Source organism: Rattus norvegicus, chromosome 2 (genome assembly GCF_036323735.1).
Source record: "Rattus norvegicus strain BN/NHsdMcwi chromosome 2, GRCr8, whole genome shotgun sequence".
Lineage (NCBI taxonomy): Eukaryota > Metazoa > Chordata > Mammalia > Rodentia > Muridae > Rattus > Rattus norvegicus.
Window position 1 is genome coordinate 211,609,154 of NC_086020.1, and position 23,874 is coordinate 211,633,027.

Consider the following 23,874-nt stretch of genomic DNA (forward strand, 5'->3'; position numbering starts at 1 on the left):
CGTTTACAATATTGAAGCAGAAAGCTCTTGGATTAAAGGTGTGGGGTGCTAAGGCTGAGTTACACCACAACTGAAAGCAGGTTTCTCCAGAAAATAGCACAATCTCGGGGTTCACGGTGTGATTGAATATCCTGCAAAACACACACACACACGCACACACACACACACACACACACACACACACAGCATATGCGTGCACACCTACACACATTAAAATATAAAATTAAAATATAAAAACTTATGTCCAAATAAAGTCACATCCTAAGACACTGAGGATTAGGATTTCAACTTATTTGGGAAAAAACACATAATTAATCATAAAAAACGATTCTAATAATTCTTTTGAGAGAGTAAATAAATCCTTCCAGCCAGTCCCGTGCAATTATCTGTTATTAACTGACAACTGCCTCAGGTAACAGAATAAAGTGGAGCCAAACCAGAGATCTATTGCCACCAGATAGAAATAAGACAGATGAGAAGGATGCTAGCCAGGGCTCATCTGGAGCGGAGCAGACCCCGAAAGATCACGACCAGTTCGCTGCGGGTAAATGGAGCAGGAGCAGTTGTTTTGTGGAAACACCCATCCCTGCCACTATCACCTGCCGAAGGAGAAGAGCCACATGCTTATCCATTGGACACTTATGACCATTGCCACGTGTATCGTCTGTCTTACATTGTAATACATGGAACCTGCTTATTTATCCTTTCAATGTCATACTGTTCTTGCAGGGGACTTGAATTTTGTTCCCAGTACCTAGATACACACCACACACACACACACACACACACACACACACACAAAAGGGGATGTAAAAAGGAAACAAAAAAGCCAGTCTATTCTGTCATCTATAAGATAGTTGACAAATAATAGAATTAGTTATCAAAAACCTTTCCTTAATGTTTTAAAAGATCCATATATCTTCCATCTACTGACCTAGTTGTTAGAAATTACAAGTCTTTCAACCAAGAGAGATGTGGATGTAAGGAATAAGAGAATCCTCATTTCTCAAGGATTGAATGTGGAATGATTAATGAGAATTAGTAACAATATGTGGAAAATCACATCAAAGTATGTGGCTTGAGCCTTACAGCTGCTTGTCTGTGCAACGTCCTATAGGTCTATGTGAAGAAAGATCTTTGGTATCACTGAATGGAGACACACACAGACTTGGACTCTGCTTCTTCAGTCTCTAGGTCAGCACTTTGACTATTCTTTGTTGTTGAAAACCTCCTTTATTAATACAAGCAGACATTTAGTTCTAGAGAGCCTTTTTATGATATAATTTGATGCTCATTGTTTCTTTCCAACAAAGATACAAAGATAGAATCTAATATTTCATCCACTTCTACAGTCCATGGAAAATACGTGGTTTCCTCCATCAAAAAAAAAAAAAAAAAAAGGCAAATCGGGAAGAAAACCAAACAAATAAATTAGTAGAAAAGATCTCATAATCATACAAGAAATGTAAACTTTACTTCTTTTAAACCATTGTTGGAGCTGAAGAAATAACTTGGTGGTTAAGGGCATTTACTGCCCTACCAGAGGATCTGAGTTTAGTTGCCAGCACCTAGGCCAGGCAGCTTACAACAGCCTATAGAATTCAGCTCCAGGGGAGCTGACACCCTCCTGCGGTCTCTGCGGGCACCTACCTGCATATGCATGGAATATACTCACATAGACATCCATACATATACATAAATAAATCTTTTTAAAAAACTAATACGTGTTGGCTGTTAAGGAAGTAAAATGCAAACCCATAAATTAGGCCCATATTTTTCAAGTTATAAAATCTCAAAAACAAACAAACAAAGTCCCAAGCGTCTAAATTCAGTAGCATGCCTTTTGAGACATCAGAACTGAGCAGTGACTTCCACACGTGTTCTGCTGATAGCCTTTCTAGAAAGCTACAGATACAAGCTGGCACTGGTTGCACACGGTACGGTACGCAGAGGAATTGAGATCTAGAACCACCACTCTAGGAAGCAGCAAGCCACCTCCGAGACAGAGGAAGGTAAATGAAGCATGTGAACAGCAGACCGGATTCTGCAGAGATTCTGAATGGCAGGGCCTGTTTGAAGCTTTTGCCCATCCTCGGCTCCACAGAGGCACTGGAGAGCAGTGGAAGGTGAAGCCTGCGGCTGATTAAAGGGGTTGGACTGGCAAAGAAATGAACAGATTGCTAAACTTGGAATAAGAGGGAGCTCTATTTTTAAAAGGTTTCCGAGTAATGGGACCAATTAATAACACGAAAATAGAATCGGAGCTGCTTTTCATCCTCACTGCGAACAGAGTAAGGAAAAACAGGTGGGGCTGAGTATGAAGGTTCAGGCTGCCGACAGTGCAGAAGTCAGGAGCGCGAGTACTGCCGCGAGTTCGGATATCGTCCGTCTGCAATCTAAAGTAGGCCAGCGTGGGGATGAATCTGCTCACTGACACAGGATGCTAAAATGAATGAAGGTATGTTGGAGGGATGGAGAATGATCCTATAAAATATAAAGCCACACCAACACAGGCAGGATCTTGTAAGCAGGACATGGCGATTAGAATAGCCCTAGAGCAAGGCATCTGGACACCCCTGGACGCCGCTTACTGCTGCTGTACGCCACCCTTTACGTTTACTAGTTTAGAGTCCTCAGAGAAGGTCCTTCTGTTCTTCTATTTCTTCATGTTTCTCCCTAGTGATTGCTAAAATTCATGAGTTAAATTACACGGAGATGAGGGGAGGTCTCGTGTATTTTTCACTATTGTTTTTCAATCAGAAGAAGGAAAGTTAGACAAATCTGTCATGGGCGGAGATGAATTTGCCTTGCTTCAACATTCTGGACACTCGAATTCTGTTAACTGGCATTGACAGCAAGTATGTTAAATGCAGTAGGCTGTGTGCCTACTGACACCGAGGAAGGTAGTGTGGAACCCTCGGGTGGGAAGCACACAAATCGTGTGCACACTTGACTCATTTCTCAAATTGTTCCAGCCTGGGAGATCACGTTCATTCGCTAATCCTTCCTTTAGGAGATACCGTACTAACCAGACATGCTGTTCGCTCATCACAATAAATAACAGGCATGGGACATCTCACTGCATTCATTCACTCATTGGTAAATAAGATATTGACTTTGAGCTATCTACCCTCTGTCCCTCTTGGCAGGGTTGTGATTATGCCCAGACTGCTTAATGAGCTGCAAACTAGGTTAAGGAAAATGAGACATGTTTTCAAAAAGCTTCGATTGATTTCAAAAAAGTTTATGCGTGTTTATTTTAAAACCTATAAGCGGTGGTCAAGGACCATAGCTCAGTGGTAGAGCACCTAGCATGGGTCGAGCTGTTAAGTTAATGGCCAGGACGTCAGAGAAAAAAACTTATGAGTGGCACAAATCATATCACTATCTATTTACCTAAAAGTATATATAATACATATAGGCTTGTATACACATATGAATATGTCATTTAAATTAAATTTTCCTGTCTGAGCTCACAATGTTCCCCAGGAAAATAAGCCAGAGACAGTCTAATGAAAACCTCGACACCAAGCAGAAGCTTGTGATCAGGATTGTTCAAGAGACTCCTAAAGCATCATAGGCTTCTGTTGTTGCCTTTGGCTGCTTCCCGGTTGTTGAAGGTAATGCCCTATGGCTGAAGGCACCATGTACTGTGGACATCGGGCTGATCTAAGCTGGATCTGATGTGAAAACTCTCTCTTTAAGGAGTATTCATGAGACCAGAAGGTGCCAGGAAAATTGTCATGTAAAAAAAGCAACTCTCAGGCCTACCTAGATATGGCCTGAGAGTTGCTTTCCTCACTTGGAACTGCAACAATGACCAGCGTGGCACAATAAGCATTAGGCAATGTGCCAACACAAAGCAGGAAACCTTATGAGGCGCTCACCCTAGACAAAGAACTACAGCAAATACAGAATGCTAAGAGCAGAAGAGTCTTCCTCGGTAAAGCCACATCAATTGGTTATCCAAAACACTGAAAATGTACATATAGGTAAAGCAATAAAGTTGAACAGGTTATATTTATATATTTAGGAACATATATGGGTATACATATGTTATAGATGGATATATGTATACATATATATGAGTACATATATATGAATATATATATAATGAATAAAGAAATAGAGGCCATGAATTTGAGAAAGAGAGCAACAGGGAGACACGTGAGAGGGGTTAGAAGAAGAAATGGAGTTATACTGTAATTATAAAAAATAAAAGCTATCAGTAGGCACAAGTTTAAAACAATGCTGTCTTGCCTCAATGTGACCATTATCTAAAAGAAAATTATATTGGTGGATAATTAAAACTGTGTTAAGTTGGAATTCTAAAAAGAAAATATTATAAATTGAATTCTTTTTGCCTGTTGCTTTTCCATGCATGTCTTATTGTGAATCTACTAAATACACAAAGCTGTTTTCATTATGCCTTTAAGGTTATGATGCAAACAAGTCCCATTATACACAAACACGAGCACACACATACAATTCTCTCCTTCGTACACTTACATGAAAAAATAAAGTGAAGTGTCTTCTAATATGATTAAGAAAAAATGTGCATCATTACAAGTAATTTCTGTAGTCTGGTGTTCTAAGTGTTCATGGATCTTGGTCTTTAACTACAAACTACAAACTGCTTTCTTTTTGTTTTGTTTTGTTTTTTTGCTTTCATATTTCTGAGGTACTAACATATGCAGTATATGTATACACCCTTGATATCACCCACGACCTGATTAGTAAACACATCTGTCATATCCAAAAGCTTTCATGCGTACCTTTGCTTTTTCATTTGGTGTTTTTTGTTACTTAATTTTTATTAAATTTATTTTTAATTGATGTATAAAAACATTCACATCTCCCAGAAGAAGATCATACAACAATGAAATAATAAAATTTCTTCTGATGACCACATAAAATGTGTTTATGGAGATGAACCTAATTTTTAATAGTGTTTTCACCCAAGTCTTCCCAGTCAGCAAGACTTGAATATATTTATCCATTTAGAAATGACTCCTTCATTGCAAACCCATAAGAAGAACAACAATATCAACCAACCAGACCCTCCCAGAGCTCCCAGGGACTAAACCACCATTCCAAGAGTACAGAGAGATGGACCTATGACTCCAGCCACAAATTTGGCAGAAGATAGTCTTGTTGGGCATCAATGGAAAAAGAGTCCCTTGGTCCTGTCAAGGCTTGATACCCCAGTGTAGGGGAATGTCATGGCAAGGAGGTGAGAGTAGTGGGTAGGTAGGTGGGGGAATGCCCTTATAGAAGCAGGAGGAGGGGAGATGGGATATTGGTTTTTATTTACATTTGAAATGTAAATAAGAAATATCCAATAAAAGAAAAATATGAAAAAGCCTAAACAGAAAAAGCAAGAGAGAGAGAGAGAGAGAGAGAGAGAGAGAGAGGACTTCTTCATACTCTTGAACACATAATCTTTTTTTTTCAATTAACAAAAGGTTCCATAAAGTCAAAAGGCAATAGATGAAAAAGACTTTTAACACGTAGAGTGTAAAATGGATTAGAATATCTAAAATGCTGAGAACCTTTACTCAAGTGAAGAGGTAACACTGCATAAAAGAGGGGAAACGCTATCAAGTGCTATGTCATATGAGGATAAAATCATAACAATAAGTTATGAAAAGACATCATAATCATGATGATGCCAGTCTAAGAAACATAACACTAAGAGACAACTGGCAGGATGACCTTTCTGATGAGGTACAAGAACTCTTTGGTGGGTGTGCCCACCATTACCTCCACCAAGGTCTAAAGTCCAGAAGCCCAGCACAGCAAAGCCACTGATGGAAATATCTGCTTACAGGGACATTTGAGCTTGAGTTTCTTGCATTTGCTCCCCTGTAGTCAACTTCCCATGGGTCTGAGGAAGTATCTTTCCTTCAGGACCCAGTGTAGAAACCAAAAAGATGGTACTAGCTAAGCTTGGTCACTAGACTACTGGAGTTTCTGTCTGTAGTGGTTGGAGGGGAAAAAAAATCAAAACAAAACAAAAAACGAAGAGGTCCCTTAACATCACAAAAAGGAGTTGAAGACCAGAACTGATGACCAAAGAGGGAACAATGCCTGAGATGGCCTTAAAGAGAAGAGAACTGAAGACCTGAAAACACCATCTTGGTCCTTAAATCTGACGGTGCCTGAACTCCACTGGAAAATTTAATCACCTGAACCTTCAGAGTGGAGCCAATGATATATCCATTATGGAGACTATTATGTCTTTTTAAAGATAGGAAAAGGATCTATGTCATAATTAATATTGATTGTCAATGTGAAAAGACCTAGAATTGTCTTGGAGACAAACCTTTGGGCATTTTTTGTAAGGCAGTTTCTGTTGCGGGATATTTCATCACACTGTGAACCCCAAGAATGTGTCATCTAGAAAAGTCTGTTTCTCGTCATAGTGCGGTTCAACCTTAGCACATACCTTTAATCCAAAAGCTTTATGCTTGAATATTGTAAACAGGATTAAATAAAGCCATCCGCATGTCAAGAGGTAGAGCAAGCAGTCAGGTGACAGGAAGTGAGTAAGAGGGAGTCAGGAGGATAGACATACACAGGAAGTAGAAGGGAGGGACAGTGGGTTTGAAGGAGGGGTTTTAAAACAGATGAGGGGGAAGATCAGCTGGGCGCTTTCTCTGCTTCTCTAAGCTAGCAGGCTTTATTTACCCCAGCATCTGGCTCTAGAGTCATCAGTGGTAAAATGGAATGACTAAGATTCTGATTTAAAAAAAAAAAAAGCTTTTAGATTAGGCTGCCTAATTGTAGGTAGCAGCAATCTCTGAGCCCAGCTCAAGTTCCAGCCTGTATAACATAAGAGAAATAAACTGGACAGCTGAAATTCTCTCTCTCTCTCCCTCTCTCTCCCTCTCTCTCTCTCTCTCTCTCTCTCTCTCCCTCTCTCTCTCTCTCTCTCTCTCTCTCTCTCTCTCTCTCTCTCTCTCTCTCTCTCTCTCACACACACACACACACACACTTCCTGACTGTTGATTCAGTAAGGCAAGGAGCCTCACTCCTGCCCTACGCCTTCCCCACCATGATCCACTGTAATAAATCCTTCCTTAAGTTGCTTTTGACATGTTATTCTTTTTTAATAGCAACAAGAAAAGTAACTAACAGGAAGCAACATATGTTTTAAAAGATTGGCAAACAATTTTTTTTAAAGGACCAGGTAGTAAATTTTTGAGTGTGAACAAAAAGTCATTTACCTCCATTCCACTTTGCCTTGCCTGTGCAGGGTAAAGCAGCCATAAACAGTGTGTTTAACATGGCCAGAATTAAATCCAGAGACCACAGTTGTCCCACCATTGATTTGTACTCATGTTACATCAAGTGCAGAAGAAGGTAATTTTATGGAAGAAATGCTTCTAAGGAAGATCAGCTTGTAAGCATACATTGAAAGTACTGTGGAAACAACATGGTGCAAACTTTAATGTCCTTCCTGATTCTATCACACAGAATGGCTCTTTCTACATCTCTGTGTTATACAAGTTGTTGTGCTAATGTGAATGAGTTAGAATTACTAATGACTTAAAGATAAAAAGAGGGACCAAATGACAGGAAAGCAATGTGATCCCACATGCTGGAAAGATGGCTCAGTGGTGAAGAATATGCATTGCTCTTGCAAAGAAACTAGGTTGAGTTCCCAACACCTGCTTGCAACAGCTTAAAACCACCTGTGACTTCATTAGCAGATGATCGAGAGCCCCCTTCCTTGGCTAGAAAAGCACCAGGAAAGTACACACGTGTGTGCACGCGTGTGCGTACACACACACACCAAAAAAAAAAAAAAAAAAAAAAAAAACATGTATCTTCCTAGGCCCAATGTACCAACTGGGTAAATGCTCTATGAAACTGAGAGCAGCCTCTGTCTTCTATATGGTGTGTGTGTGTGTGTGTGTGTGTGTGTGTGTGTGTGTGTGTGTGTGTACACATGTACATATGCATTATACATATATACACATACACATAAAATCAAAACAAATCTTTTTAAAAAGAAAAGGAAACGTGATCCCTAAATTTGAACACTTTTGCATCTAAATCTAGCTAGAATTAGGTGAAGTTCTAAAACTTCAACAACTTACCTACAAAACACACACACACACACACACACACACACACACGCACGCACGCACGCACGCACGCACGCACGCACGCACGCACGCACAACCGTTTAGAAGACAGAGGCTGCTCTCAGTTTCATAGAGCATTTACCCAGTTGGTACATCGAGCCTAGGAAGATACTTTGCCTGGCTAAATGTCATAGAGCTAATTAGTGGCACCGCATCACCTCCTGATTCCCGGTCTGGTCATTTTCTGTCACGTACTCCAGGTCTACAGCTGCCATTTCGCTTTCTTACTGGAGATGAATGCACAGAAAATAAATGCCCCTCTCCAAACATAACATCATGAATGTGTTGAGAGCACGCAGCTCCGAGCAGCTCTACCTTCAAAGATTTCTACACCACCGACAGATTTCCTCTTCTGTAAATTGTTAGCACTATTTTTAGGAGCCCTTTTCTCTGGCAGATCCAGGCGTTCTCACGTCTGAGCCCTGTCATCTCCTCAGTGTGTGTTTAGTCGCTTCCGAGCTCTGCTCACTGTTTGCATATCATGACACTGGGCAGAGTTCAGCAATACAGAACGTCTTATCCATTTCCTCTTAATCCATTTTAAATTCATCCTGAGCCCATTGGAGCAGGAGATGGAATGAGAGTTTTATAATTACCTTTTGCAAACAGAACATTAAATTATTAGACAGTGGAATCCTCTGCTTTCTTAGGCATGGAGGCCTTCACTTGCCAGGGACAGGTCTGCCCGACTGTATAAGCACACATAGGTACACTAGAAGTCTCCCTGTTAGCTTGGAGTTATCGATCGATTTCGGTAGATTACCGCAATAGATTCTTAAAGAGCCTTAAGATTAAGAGATGTGCTTGGCTTTCTCCTGTCATGTATCTCAAAGGAAAACCAGGAAACGAGACACACAATGAAAAACAGCAGGTAATACCATATGAGACTCCTTATTAAAAACATAAAGTGCCTTTCACTCCCGCTTTTATTAAGTCTACTTTTCAAGCTAAATGGGGTTAGGTGAGGCAATTATAATACAAGTCACATCTAACTATTTCATTATCCATGTCCTACAGTAAGGTAGCCTCCAGAACAACTTTGAAGGCTCCAGAGTGATGGCAGTGGGTTGAATATAATGAACAGTGTTATAAATGGGGACATGAGACAGCCGGTCTGGTGGGGATGGATTCTCCCAGAAACTGCAAGGCTGTAATTACTGAATACCATCGCAGGTAGTCTCGGCTGACTTTGAGCACTGATAGCCATCTATGGTGGATTATATTTTTCTCAGTTAAAATGAAGCCAATCAGAGTAACTGAAATTTATAAGGCATAACATAAACGCAAAGGTACTGTCTGTCTCTGTTGCTCTGTTTTTTTTTCAATCTGGTTTCCAAGCTCATTACACTATGTCCTGTGCAATTGAATTAAAACAGAGTAGAGGAGCAGTTTGATATTATTCTGTCTGAGAGCCGACGGGCTACAAGCTATATTTAAAAAGAGCTGAGCCAAATAATTTGAATAGGGCGGCAAGAAAACACTCAGAGAATTCCAGCAGTATGCCCCAGTAATCTCTTCTAAATGGCTTATTTGAAATGGTCACGGAATTAAGGATGGATAAGGGAAAGAAGAGACACGAGAGTGAGTGGAAGAGTGTCGGTGGCAGTAGTAACACATGAATCATTGTGACTGACACAAGCCACACCCGTTCCATTTGCCTGACCCCCCCCCAACATGCTTCCCTAAAGCAACAGAAAAGACAAAAGCTGGGGACCACAACTCACCTGAAGTTGCTTTAATCCCCAGGCCAAGACTTTGAATTATCTCCACTAGCTGACCTATGTTGCGTGGGTAAGAAAGAATCCACTGAATATGTTCTTGCTTTCTTGTCTGGAAATGCCTGGGCAGAATTAGATCCGTTTACTGTAGAGAAGAACTATGCCCATCAAGGCAGATGCAAACTGTAGGTAACAGAACAACCTCTCCCTTCACTGTCCATTCTCGCCTTCCTTCCCCAATCCCTTCACTGACAGAGAAAGGAAGAAGACCCATCACACAGTGGTACGCAGACACCATGGGACACTATTTATCTGGAACAAAAAAACTAAATTTGAAGATAAATAGAAAAAAACTAGGAATATCCTACTGAGTGAGGAAACTCAGACCCGGAAGGCAAATGTCACTTGTTCTCTCCCATCTGATGTACCTAGTTCCACGTTTTTAGATGGAATCTATAACCTGAAATGACTCAGTAACTACGAAAGTAAGCGGGTACCACTACAGGGACTAGCAGAGCAATAGAGGGGTGGCACTAGGGCACAAATGGCCTAAAGGAGAAAATGGTCCAATGGGGGGGGGGGGGTTAAATAAGGAGAGGAGAGGGAAATAAATACAGAAGGGAGAGGAGGATAAAACAAAACAGTAAACATGTCTGAAAATGTCAGCAAGAACCATCCTAAATTTTAGATACTAGGGCTTCATTAGGAATGCATACTCATGAACACAGAGACAGACACATGCACTCACACATACACATACACATACACACACATACAGACATACTTCTACCTTTCCAAAATATATATTTTATAGATAGTGATACAGGAGATCATTCAATACACATTTAAATAATAACAATCAAACTGTGATTAAAAATCATGACTAAGAATATTTATTTGAAAAATATTGCATTTCTAAAGGTCTGTGTTTTACTGGGACCTTGATTTTGTAGGATTGAAGCAACTCCCAGTGATTCTGGTATATTGTCTCCGGCTCTCTGCTCAGTGAGTGGTTCTGAATTTCTTTGAGTGGATAGGTAGGGCTTATATGTGGTTTATACCTTTAGTTACAAATATAACAAGGGAACTTTCGTATTTATACTCATATATTTATGTAAAGCTAAAAAATAGTTAATGAAAATAAAAAAAACCACCCATGGTAATAATTTCCCTGTTGGCTACACTGAATGCACCACGATTTTATAAATATTCTCTCTCTGTCTCTCTGTCTCTCTCTCTGTCTCTCTCTCTGTCTCTCTCTCTGTCTCTCTCTCTGTCTCTCTCTCTCTCTCTCTCTCTCTCTGTGTGCGTGTGTGTGTGTGTGTGTCTCCCTCCCTCTCTCTCTCTCTTCTCTCTCTCTGTCACACACACACACCACCACCACCACCACCACCACCACCACCACCACCACCACCACCACCACCACAGTGGACTTGTAAGCTACAAAGAAAGCAAAATGCATAGACAGTATGAAATGCCATTAGAATACTTTATGAGGTATTACCATATATCCTGATTGTTTTATTTAAAAAAAAAAACTCCTTGTCAGATTAGAACATCAGACTTCTAAAGGAGTCTGCTCATGTGTGAGGAAGCATTCCACTGAAGTGTGCCGAGCAATTTGACATGGTGGATGAAGAGTTTCTAAGTTTCAAAACTGAGAAACATTTCCTATTGTTTAAAATGAGCAGGATGCTGGGCAACTGAATCAAGTGTGCCTCTCCACTCGTCTCCTCAGCTCCCCTGACTGTCAAAAGCATTGTAAAGATATCTGGCCATCCTTTTTTGGATCATGTGGTCTACAGAGATTCTGAGGAAGGGGACTTAATTGGCTATATGTAAAGCAGTCACAAGATTTATAAGTTTGATTATCTAAAATAGATACTTGCGTTCTGATATGCAGAGAATGTTCGTTGCTATATTAATAATAATAAAGGCATGCCAAATGAATAAGCAAGCATCATTATAAAAGAGATTAGTGTTTGCTATGAAACTGTATAGGTGCCTTGTGGCTTGCACAATGAAGATGTAACTATTTTCATATACAAGTTATTAGCTCAAGTTGTGCTTTATTGTAGCATAACTTTGCTCCTATAGCAACATGGTCATGGCAGAAAAATAATGACGCCGGGTGTTCCATGCCAGATGTTTTTAAAGCAAAGTTGACGACTTAATTCTAAACTCGCTTAAATGGTAGACATAAGCAGTCCAGGAAAAAATACAAATAAAGGAGCTGTAGGACTGTGATGTGCAGTTAATTAAAAGCACATATTTTTAGATATCTTTCCTCTAGTACAACACTTTGCCACAGAAATGTCTGCAAGTGCATGCATAATTTAAATTACCCAGTAGCCACAGAGAATGAAGCTAATACTACTGAGATGATTTGACCCCACTGTTTCTAAACTGTTATTTTCCTGTGAAAGCGACATACAGCTTATCAATAATATTTTTTACATTCTTTCTTCCTATAATTTTAATCCAGTGCCTATTGTACACTTAGTAGCTTATCTTGGTCCAAAGTAATTAAATTTCAGGTGCTTGATCACCATGAGCAGGTTTCGCCATGGCAGTGCATGGTACAGTCCAGACTTAACATTTAGCACCAGAGATCTTCCTTCCTATGCAGCTTATGGAAGTATTCGAGAGAGATGGGTCAGGGAAGGTTGTGTGCACCTCATTCACCACTGTAAAACATCTGCATGTGTTCCCTTCACAAAGATTGGCTCAGTGCTTTCATTCAGTCAAGATGATCATGGATCACAAAACATCTTTTTAAACTTCTTCTTAAATCCCAAAGCCCAGTATTTGTGCTCCAGGTTACTTTGTCCTTTTACAAGAAAGAATATCCAGAAATCAGAAATGGCAGATCTCTATACGGTATAGGCCATATTTATTTTTTGCCAGCTGCAGGAGGCTAGAGGCTCATAGGTGATCGTGATGAAAATTAAAGAAAATGAATCATGTAAAGTGTCAGGGCTGTGTCTCAGCTGGCAATGACAACAAAGAGCTCCATGTTCAAACAGATGGAGAAGAAGCAGCCCAGAGGCCACTTCATGAGGGGAGAGCCAAGGAGAAGCAGGATCAAGTCCAGGGTGGTTCTGAAGGACCACCCTTATTTAAGAAGCAACCAGACCCCTGCCCACTTCCAATCACTTCCTGCTACCCCTTCTTGGACCATTTGGCCATGGGTAAGAGTAAGTAGTATGGTGTGTGTGTGTGTGTGTGTGTGTGTGTGTGTGTGTGTGTGTGTGTGTATGTGTGTGTAAGTGACTATCAACCTTGAATGATGGTCATGAAGAATTACAATGCAACCAGAAATGGAAAGAGAAGTCCAGAAAGCAAAAAGAACAGGTCATGGGTTGTTGTTGTTGTTGCTGCTGTTGTTGTTGTTGTTGTTGTTGCTGTTGCTGCTGCTGCTTAGTTGTTGTTTAGGCAAGAAATAATACTATATTTCCTGTCTGAGGATCTTGCCTTCTTCTTTCACCTGACAATTGTCATCTTTTCTATCTGTCTACTCAAGAGCTGCCGGTTCTGAGAGCAGCACACAGCACTCAAGAACATGATCCAACCTGCTTACTTATAGGTCCTTCCACAGTGTAGAAAGGGGGATAGAGGTGAGCTGTGGCCAAGTTGAATGAAGATTTGACTGAGTTCATAATAAAGGGAGTAGAGGGAGGTAGTAGTGGGTGGAGGATAAAACCAGTAACTAGAGAAAGGCTCATGCTTGCTAACTTCTATAACTCTATTTGACCTCGTGGCTTGCCTTGTGGGTTAGTTCAAAGTAAAGGACTGTTTGACCCTCCCTAGTGGGACAAAGATGGACAAACAATTCAACCAATCCCAGTTAGGAAGAGTTGGAAACCATGGCAATATTTTAGAATAACAACTCGCTAAGAACATAGCTCAGACTTCCTACCCAGAACCTACAATCGTACCTTAAGAAATCCTCAAAAGGATGATAGTAAGTATTTGAATTAAGTAAAAGAAGGAGTAAAAAGTCTTCCAGTTTGAAGAATCAAAACTGGCCAAGACCCTAATAAGAACAAGTGTGAGAACAAATGGGAGAGCCAGGTGAGTACCGCCTAGCAACACTGGAGAAAGCGTAAACTTAGAGTCGATCCTTCCCTGTTCTTTAAAAGATAATGAAATGAACTCATTTGTTGATCAATGTCTTTACACGTTTATGTCTATTGATTTATCACTTCTGTTAAGAGTCTGCTCTGAAACCTAATCGCTTTGCTTTTGGCAGCTAATCCTCCTTTTAGCCTGGAGGTCATTTTTAGCTACTCTTATTCATACTGTCTTCTAACAAACTAAATAATTTCCCCTCCATCTTTGATGCTTATGCTGTTCAAATATTTGTATAGCATTACTGCCTCTCCCATTAGCTGTTGCTGAGCCAAGCTTTAAGGATTAGGCACAGTTAGAGCCTTTAAACCCAGTAAATACCTCTAATCAATCTTTCCATGAGTCTAACTATTTCTGATGCTCTTCTTGGGAGCATCTCCAGGCTCCTTGTCAATCTCTACAACACTGAGAAGTCTGCAGCTTATCTTGAAGGTACAAAAGAACATGACCAAAGTCATATCTTGAAATATTTGTCTTGGGTCACATGCATCAAAATATCCCCAAAATGATCAATCACAAAATAATTTTCTGGAAACCATGCAACCAAATCCAATTAATTCAGAGTTTGTTGAGAGATAGTTCCAGAAATTCAAATTGTTAAAACCTCTAGACCTTCCAGTTATTTGTAGGCATACTAGAATTCCAAGATCGCCTGCCGGAGATCATTATTAAGGAATATTCAGGGCTAGAAAGATGGTGCCATAGTTAAAGGCTCTTATTGCTCTTTCTGAGAGGACTGGGGTTTGATCCTAACACTGAGTTTGGACAGCTTCCAACTGCCTTGTAACTCCAGATCCAAATGTCTTCTGGACTGTACCGATACCTGCCCATATTTGGGTATACTCACACATGGGGACATGCACACACAATTTTTAAGAGTTAAAAAACATTTAAAAAAACTAGATCTTTACATGAAATATGAATACTTTTCTCCCTAGGTATCTAGGCATGAAAAGCTAGCACTAAATACTAATACTTAATACTAAATACTAATACTTAAAATACTACCCCACTGGGACTCATAAGATGGGTCAGTAGTAAAAGCTGTTGCCTCACACTTATAAGGACCTGAATTTGGATCCCCAGAACCCATGTAAATTTCTGCTGGCCATGGTATCACACCTACAATTTCAGCTTCATAAGACAAAAGCAGAGGTTTCCTGGAACAAGCTGGCTAGCCACAGTAGCCATATTGACAAGCTCTAGGCTTGATTGAGAGACCCTGCCTCAGTGAATACCACAGAATAGTGGTTAGTGAGGATCCCTGACATTGACCTCAGGCTTCCCCATGCACGTGCATACACATGCATGCACATTCTCTCTCAGACACACAGGTATGCTCACACACATTCAAACATACACATGCAACTTGTGTGTGCCAAAAAAAATGGGAAAAGAAAAAATACCAAACACTATTATTCATGACTACTTCATAAGTTAGTTATCAGAAGAACACAGCAGGAATCTCAGACATGCAGGAGTAATAAACGAACAGTATTCCATATCTAATTATAATCTTTTGTCTCATTACATTACAACTCCTAGATAGTCTTCATAAAAGACCCTTGGCTTATGATACTTTTTGCCATTAAGTCACACATGGTTCTCATTTGTTTTACATTTGTTTGTTTGCTTGCTTGCTCGCTTGTTTAAAATACACTAAGCAACAGGGATTCCTCCGCCCAGCATAGAAATTAGAACATACACATTAACATCCTCTGTGATGTTTTGCCTCCTGTCTCCCAAGCCAGCTTTTATTACTATACAGTCTGCAGAGTACAAGCTCTGGGGTTAGCAGGGAACCTGCTGGGACCTTTATAAGGTTTTTTTTCACTCCCACTGAAAAGAAGCATTTTAAAAACATGGTCATCCATAGGCACGGAATGAAATGTAAGTAGCAACTCCTGGGAGAATTCACCAGGATACTGCCTGTTCAACAGCCAGACACTAAGTACCTACTGTGTACCAGGCTCTGGAGCTACAATGGTGGTTCTTGCCTTGCAGAACAGATTGCCAGTTGAGGTGGCCAAGAAAACAAGGCAAGAGTGATGGGATCAATGAGAGAAATCTGTCAAGACAGTAGTGAGACCTAACAGATGAAGCGTCAGCATCGCCCGCATCGTCCGCATCGCCCGCATCGCCCGCATCGCCCGCATCGCCCGCATCGCCCGCATCGCCCGCATCGCCCGCATCGCCCGCATCGCCTGCATCGCCCGCATCGCCCAGGAAAGGAGAAAGGCCAGGATGGTTTTACCAGGAAGGAAACTCTAGAACAAAGTCCTGAGAAATGAATTTGAAAGAGTGCAAAATAAAATTTTGACTTTGAATCTCAGAAACAAGATGGAGGGGGACGGGGAGGGAATCAGTCCTTTAAAGTTAAATTATACTTGGCGTTCACACACATGTTAGCATGCTCAAGGTGAGCTTACTTAAGTCTCAGCCCTGCATAGTCAACAAAATGCAATCCAGCATCCAGAAAAGAACAAAACCACTTGCTTCAGATGCCCTAAATTCACGTACAGATGACCAATAAGCCAGTTTCATGTTGGTATTTATTTGTATGATGCACATGCATATGTGCATGTGTGCTCGTGTGTGTGGATGAATGTACGTGTGCAGGTGTGAATTCCTGTGTGTTCACATCTGTGTGGAGATCAGAGCTTGATATTAGGCATCTTCTTTGACTCCTCTCTGCATATATATTGAAGTCAGGCCCCTCACTTGACCCAGAGCTTGCAGATTTGACTAGACTGGCTTCCCCCTGGGATCCTGTCTCTCTCTCCTAAGTGCTGTAATTACAGTAGACTGCCCACTCAACACTGTGTAGGTGAAAAAGAACAAAATTTTAGTCATCACACTAGTGGGGCAAGTACCTTACATATTAAGTGATCTTCCCAGTCTTTCATGCTTTCTAAAACTTACATTTCTTCAAAATTTAGGATGCCCCTAATAATGTTCTCAAAAAAAATTTTTTTTAATTCTAAAAGAATTTCTTGGGGGTTGGGGATTTAGCTCAGAGGTAGAGCGCTTGCCTAGCAAGCACAAGACCCTGGGTTCGGTCCCCAGCTCCGAAAAAAAAATTCTTCCTCTTCTAGGTCTAAGCATGCCACTTAATTTTTCCTTTCCATCTGTGTCTCTTTATTCTACATAATAAACCCACAAAATCTTTCTCTTTGGGCCCTAGAAGAAACTCTCAGGTTATAAGAGGGGGTAGCAAAAAAACTACCCAAGCAAGGTAAAAAAAAACAAGTTTTTTTTCAGGGTTAGTAGATGGAGAAAACTAGGAATATTCTTGGGTTATTTTTTTCTTTGAATAATAATAACAGAAAACTATCTACTGAGCTAAACTAGTGGATTATTAAAGTTTCATATAACTTGTGACTTCTGAACAACCTACACTCTAAGAAGTTCCAATGGGTAGAGAATCAGTTGAAGATCAGAGGGTGGAAATTCAACTGAAGAAAGTTTTTTCTGTCAGTTTGAGAAGCTGTCAGGAAATGTCTTAGACTTGAAAAGTGTAAGTAACCCAAAGCTGTTATCTAAAGAGTTGAAGATCCAAGATCAAGGTGCCAATAGAATCCATGGGAAGCAAGAGCTGGTTTTCTGCCTCCTAGATCCATCTCCTATACTCACCACTCAGGATTCAGAACCTCAGTGACATATACATAGCCTACTTGTGCTTGCCATGTGGCTGAAGGAGTAAACAAACTCCCTTTGGGTTCTTTCATGTGACCACTTACTCCCACATACAAGGTCCCCCCGTGACCCATCATCTTCCAGGCTCATACCTTAATACAATTATGAAGTGGAAGTTTCTGTTTGTATCATGTGATACAGACTCATATGATGTTTTGCTGAGGGAAGACCCATGGAAGAACACTTAATGTTTGGAGAGAGTATAAGTAGGACTCAACAGACAGTGATGGGAGCTTGTATAGTCGATCTCAAATCTTTGCTGGTCTTCACTTCATTGAGAGAGGCACAACAGAGAACTCCTGGCATTCTGGTTGGTTCTAGTTGTTCCCAATGACTTATGCCTTTTTGGCAGAGGTCTGTTGGTTTCTGCTGGCTCATGCCATTGTTGCTAATCTGTGTTTGGTGACACTTTTGAACTGGACTATCGGTATCCTGACACTACTGAACTGGACCACTGCTATCCTGACAGAGAATGGAATCACCCCCAAAGAACTATTTCTAAACAGGTCCACATCCCCTTGTCAAATTTATCATCTTTTCTCCCTTACCTTTAGAAGTGGGGGTCAAAGTGTTTGAGAATCCTTATTAAAGTAGGATTTGAAAAATCTAAACCTACACAATCATAACAGATATAAAATTTCAGTGAATGAACTTTGGGGAAGCACAAACATTCAGATGAGAGACATCTACCTCTGGCTTCCTAAAATCCATGGCCTCACACACAAACCATAACTATACAACCCAATAGTTCTGCAAGTCTTACCTTTTTCCAGCTCCCATGCAAAAATAACATCCAGGGTCTCCTCCAAATTTCACCTACATCAAATACGAGACACAAGGCACTGTCCATCTAGGGGTACATTTTCCCTCTAACTTTAAGCCTGTGAAATCAAATGTTATGCACTTCCAAAATACAACAGACGAATATAGAGTAGGCATTTCTACTCTAAAAGGGATAGACGAGCATAGTAACAAACCAGGCTTATTGTTATAGACTTGCAATTCCTGCTACTCCAGCAGTGGAAGCAAGAAGATCCAAGACAAGGCCAGCCTGAGCTACAGACTGAGTTCCAGTCAAACTGACTAATTTAGCAAGATCCTGGTTCAAAACAATATGCATTCATATGTATACGAGAAGGAAATATAGCATAGTGGTATAGCACTTGCCTAGGGCACATAAGGTCCTAGGTTCAAACCTTAACACTACAAAAATAAAGGAAAGGAAAAGATAACAGGTCCTAATAAGTCCTCAAAAATCTCATTAAATGTTATGTGTGCAGATTCTGTTGACTACACACGCTGCCTTCTGGATACATTGGGAGAGGAGATGAATCCTGACCCACATCTCTGGGAAGCCTTTCCCCGTGTCTGTATACCAGCACAATTCTCCGGAAGTTGGATTGACCTGTCTATGGCTTTCCTAGGTTGGAGTTGCATGCTTGTGGCCATACTATTTCTGTTACCAGGACAATGGGAGCATCTCATGTACTCCTGAACTGTTGCCCCGGTCATAAGCTTAGACTGTCCCAGCCTTAAGAATGCCTTCAAAGGAGAAGACTACTGAGACCTCAGATACCACTGCTTAGCAACCCCTCACAGCTCTGCCACACATTCTAACACACTTTCCCTTGACCATCCCAGGTTCAGCTCCACTGGTTTGAGAAAGCACAAATGATACACTGTGCTGGTGGCTGCCCAGTGACGTCATCATCTGCATCTTGGAGCGTTCACGTTGGGGGGAATGATTGAGAGCTATGCTTACATATTTCAGAGGATGCCACAAAAGCCTGCCAGCTAACCAGAGAACAGTCATGGGGCCAAAGCCACTTCTGTAGGATTAGGGCTACTTGAAGCACTCTGATGTCCACATGCCCTTTCCAGCATAGTGACTGGGTCCTCTACTTCTATCCATACATGGCTGTCTCCTTGGGCCTGCCTCTTCTAGACACTCCAGCAGAAGCGAGAAGTGAGAAGATTGACTTTTCTTGACTTCATTATTACTTATTCTGTGGTAAAGAGCAATTCCTTTTGACACTTATATGTATTTCCTCCCTCCTGTGTTCATTCAGAATGGAGTTTTAATGCTTGCTTTTTACACATTTTCCTTCTGATCTATAGATTAAAACGCATAAAATATGCCCAAATTAGTGCTAATCAAAATGAATAGGTAAGTAAACAAACAATGAAACATTATTAATTTTTTTTGTTTTGTTTAGTCTTCTAGTGGTTCCCAATAAAGATTAATGAGTTAATTCTTGAAACCCCTTGAAAGTATTAGGATATTACATATTACTAATGGGAAAGAGCTGTATGTTAAAAATTAATTGGAAGAAACCACTCGCAGATTGTAATAAGGAAGCATCCCAAGTTCCAAGGGCACTGGGGACCTCCAGTAAACAAGCCCTCATTAATTTGGCTAATTAGTCACTTGCTGAATTTGCTGGTTTGTAAGTGGCACCCTTTTAAGCAGAAAATTGAGTTGTAAAGTTCCAGGAGCCATCTGTGTGGTGAAGATGGTATCAGTACCCTACACTTTGGATTTCAAAGCAAACCTTACACGTTCAAAAATGTTCTAAGGGTATTTGGACATCTCAGACTCATCTGTATAATCTGGACAGGCAGGGAGAAGCCACTCTGAGTTGGCAAGAAAGAGGAGGAAGTAATAGGAGAAAATCACAGAAGCCACTGCTTCTGTGTGTGTGTGTGTGTGTGTGTGTGTGTGTGTGTGTGTGTGTGTGTGGTTTGTATACATTTGATCATAAACTTGACTTCCATGACTGGCCAATGCAAAGCTTCATATGTCCTTCACGAAGTGGAGGATATAAGGTAACTCCAGATCTACCCCACACTCAAACAGCTCTAGTCTTACTGCCCAAACGCAGCCTTAAGACTGTGCCAGAAAATACTAAGAGCATCTGACTTTCCATTTCCTCTTTATATTCATTGACCATATCACCATCACAATCTCACGGCTTTCTTATCGGCAGGTAGAAATGTCCTCTGACAGCACCACACTGATAAACTATCTTCCAGGGTAAATCAGGCCTAGAGGTAGCACAACCCACCCATTATCCGACGGATTGTCTTAGTTTTGATCACGGGAAGGTTGTCTTGATTATGCCATGAATTCCATCAACCAAAATCCAATTCAATATTATAAAATCCATGCAGAAAAGTACTAAATGATACAACGAAGCCCACCAATGTAACTAATTTTTTTCCTTGTCTTAAGATTTAATATTTGCCTCAGGCCAAGTCTGGTGTTACATACTTGTACGCCCAGCATTAGAGAGCTAAATCACAAGTATCAATAGTTCATGGTGACAGAGAAGGACCTTGCCTCAAATAATTATATGTTTTGGGTTTGCTTTGCATTGGTCTTTTGAGGGTTTTTTTTTTTTTTGGTTTGTCTTGTTTCTTTGTTTTTGTTGTAGTTGTTTTTCCTCAACAACTGATTCCCCTGAAACACAAAAAGCATGTTGCTGGTGATAGAACGTATTATTTTAAAACTGAAATCACTCTGATTTCTAGCCTCCGTCAGAAGAAATCCATACTTCCAAATGCACTAATGAAGTGAATTCTCACACAGTAGTCTCACTCCCCACTGCTGCCTGTGCCCCTGAACATCTCTTCCTCTCATGCTTTCCAAACACAGTTCAGGTAGACCAGAGCCACAGACAAGAACAAACAGGATTTGCGCAGTTGGCACACAGAGTGTATGTAAATCTCCTCCCTCACAGGTGAAAGCTGGAAGATATTGCTGAATGTTGCTAATGAGTGGAAGAAACAGGCTTTTTTATCATGCAGCGGTGCAAATTAGATATTTATGGGTATCCTGTGGTGTTTAAGGCGTTGTTCCTTTCCAGTATTTGAGGATAGACAACTTTATATTCTAAGAATCTCCTCCTTGGTGATCTTTTCTTGAGTACAAAGATAGTCAGATCTAGAGATCATACATTTTCACTAAAGTGCCTGGGGTCCTCCGTCAATGTGAAGTATACCCCTAGGCTTTGGGGGATTTTTTTTGTGGATTTTCAAAAACAGTTTTATTAAGACATAAGCTGCAGGTCATAGAGGATGCTTTTCTCAGGTATACAGTTCGATTGGTTTGAGTGTGTGCAACCATTTCCATAGTCAGCTTTAGAACACAATTACCTCAAGAAGAAACCTTGTACTCTATAAATATCAACCCATATATTCCCACTCCCCTATCTTCTGAGAGCAGTATTTTTTTTTCTTTTTCTCCAAATTTCCCTGGTCCAGAAATTCAATACTGATGGAGTTTCATGGAGCCTTTCGTGAGTGGCTTCTTACACTTAGCATCTTTTCAAGATTTGTCTACGTCATGGCTTGAGCAGATAGCTCATTCATTCTCATGTAAAATTCAATTAGATGTATATACCACAATTCATCCATTTGTTACTCCGTGTATGTTTAGACTGTTTCTACCTCGTCCCTGCTGTGACCTGTGCAGCACACGTGCAAGTTTTAGCTTGCATTTATTAAGGAATATTATCATTCTCAGAAGTGTATGAGAATCTCTGTGTTTCAGATCCCTACCAGCACTTGATGTTGTTTGACTTTCTTTCTCGTTCTCGTCATCTGAGTGAGGATGAAAGGGCATCTTATGATTTTTAGTTGTATTTCTCTAAATACCAGTGGAGAGGACTGAGACAGGATGACTCCATAACAGGCTTCAAACCAGCAGTTCAGGAGACCAGGACTAAATTTCTGTTTCCCAGAACTGGGCAAGTCCACTATTGGCAAAACCACAGGCCGAGGGCAGCCAATCAGAAGCTACCCTGCCACCTGACCTGGGCCAAGAGCAGTGAGTCAGCAACAGATTCCAGGACCCTCAGCAAAGGCTCTAGAATGTCCCCAGAGCCCTAACCAATCCCAAAGATCTGCATACCCTAGAGATGGAGCCAACCAATCAAGATAAAGGTCACCTACTCCTCCCAGGAATTCCCCTAGTCTGCTTTAATTGGGGTTTATGAGCCCACCTAGGAGTCTTCATCTTGGTAAATAGTGGACTACTGCATAATAAAACGCTCTTTGCTTTTGCATACTATTTAAGTTTTAGGTATCATTCTTTGGCAAATCACTGAGCCTTATACAGTGACAAAGAGAATCTTTCTGTTTGTTTATTGGCCATGTATCACTAGCTTCTCCCTGGAGAAATGCCTGTCCAGGTACTTTGCCCATTTTTACATTGGATCATCTTTTGATTATTGAATTGTAATGATTCTTTACATATGCTGTACAAATGAATCAGGCTCATGCGATGTCAACCTTCTCTCTCCTCCTGTGCGTTGTCTGTTCACATGTGTTTCTGGAGTGCAAAACACTTTAATTTTCAGGAAAGTTTTTAGAGAATTCCTGCTGCGTTGTATTTTCATACCCTGGCAACGTTGCAGAAGGCACAACTCACAGAAAGCACTAGAAAATCCAGAATTGTTAGCCACACAGGTTTTGCCTGACCCGGTTCACCCAGGGACTGGAATGGACGCCCTCTAGCATCCTGGGGATCCTTTGTTATTCTACGGAGCCAGCCTTCACCTGAATCCAGCAAGAATCCTGGGCATTGTTTAAGGTCCTAATCCTGAGCTTTGTCTCTCAGTAAATAGAGCCCATCCTTTTGAAAGGGTCGCCTTGTACTTTGCATCCTCCATCAATAGAATCCATCCTTATGCTGATTACAAATCCTTCCTCCCTAGGCCCTTACGGTGAGCACCATTTGTCAGTCAGTAGAGCTCAGTCTTATCACGAAGCTTACAGGAGCTTCGCTACATAGAGAATGTACTTTGCTAGGGAGCTTGGATGTAGCCATCCCTGAAGCTTTGCCTCCACATTCATCGCATGGAAATTTTATTCCAAAGTTCTACCGTGTTTAAATGTGTACGAAAAACAGACTGCGGGGTGAGACTCTGGAAGGTGTTGACCCAGTGCCTGCTAACGTTGTTCTCTGACATTCTTCACCTCATTCGGATCATTTTCCTTCCAGCAGTGATGTTTGCTGGGACCCCAACGAAACGTGGACTAAATTTGACACTGCCCTCACCCCACCCTAGGACATGACCATCTCTACTCAACTCTGTCCCCACACCTTGCTCATCAGGTCTTGTCTGGCTTTCTGTTCCGTTTCGCTTTCTATTTTTCAAGCACAGCAGGCTTTA